This window comes from Cynara cardunculus, assembly GCF_001531365.2.
Source record: "Cynara cardunculus var. scolymus isolate 2C chromosome LG 9, CcrdV1, whole genome shotgun sequence".
NCBI lineage: Eukaryota > Viridiplantae > Streptophyta > Magnoliopsida > Asterales > Asteraceae > Cynara > Cynara cardunculus.
Genome location: NC_037536.1, coordinates 243,044 through 244,115, shown reverse-complemented (window position 1 = coordinate 244,115; position 1,072 = coordinate 243,044).

The following is a 1,072-nucleotide window of genomic DNA, read 5'->3' as shown; positions in this document are numbered from 1 at the left end:
CTATCAAGATTACATCATGTTTGTATGAAATCTGGACTCTTCAATTGGTATCAGAGCAAGCTGCAGCAGTTTGGATTTGAAGATATATCCATTTTACAAGATTTTTAGAATTTTTTTTCGATCTGTTCTTCACTATTCTTGAATTTTTTTTCGTCCGGATTGGTGTTTTTGAGCCAAAATCGATCACTTTTTGGGTGTTAATTGTAAAGATTTGTATTGCTAGATTCGGTTTTTCATTTCAAACATTCTTGATTCACATCATTTTGCATTTTAAACAAGTTTTAAAGCTAAAATAGTCGAAAATCGATTTTCAGTTTTCTGGAAAAAGTTCTTCAAAACTCATATTTTTTCGTGTTTTGATCCAAATTTTTAGTAAAAAGTGTGAAATTTTATGTTTTTGATTGAATCTTTGCCCGCTTAAAGCTTGTGTGGTTTAACTTCTGTGTGCTTCGAGTTGTTTTGATATAGGATAAACCGGACATCACTTGGGCGGATACATTGACCGGTTTAGCTAATCCGACTGGCAAACCGTTGATGCTTTGTGCGGATTAGTTGATGCATTGTGCGATTTAAGGAATCCGGTTGATAAACCGTGTAACACTTCAACGATTTAGTGAGCGGTTTAAAAGTATCCGGCTGGTAAGAAATTTTGTAACTTGAACGAATATTGACCGGTTTAACCAATCCGTGTGGTAAGTGTGTGCGGTTTAGAATCCGTTTGGTAAGTCTTGGACTATTGAGCGATTTATTTCTACAATCGTATATATCTTGGATGGTATACATTTGAACGGTGTTTGATCTTGATCGATTTAATAAGTTTGACTTTTTGATCGGTTTAATTGTTTGACTTTTTGATCGGATTATTAAGAGTTTGACTTTTGAAAGATTTAAATCTTAGTCTTTGTGCGATTTATCTTTGTGCGGTTTATGTCCATGTGTTGCCCRGATTWCTAATCCRGATAACKWGWTAAWTTTGTCTATCTTTTTGACCGGACTTGTAAACCGGATAACTTGACCGGATTACTAAACCGGACAAGTGCTTGTGCTTAATTGTCTAAGTGTTGAATGTGTG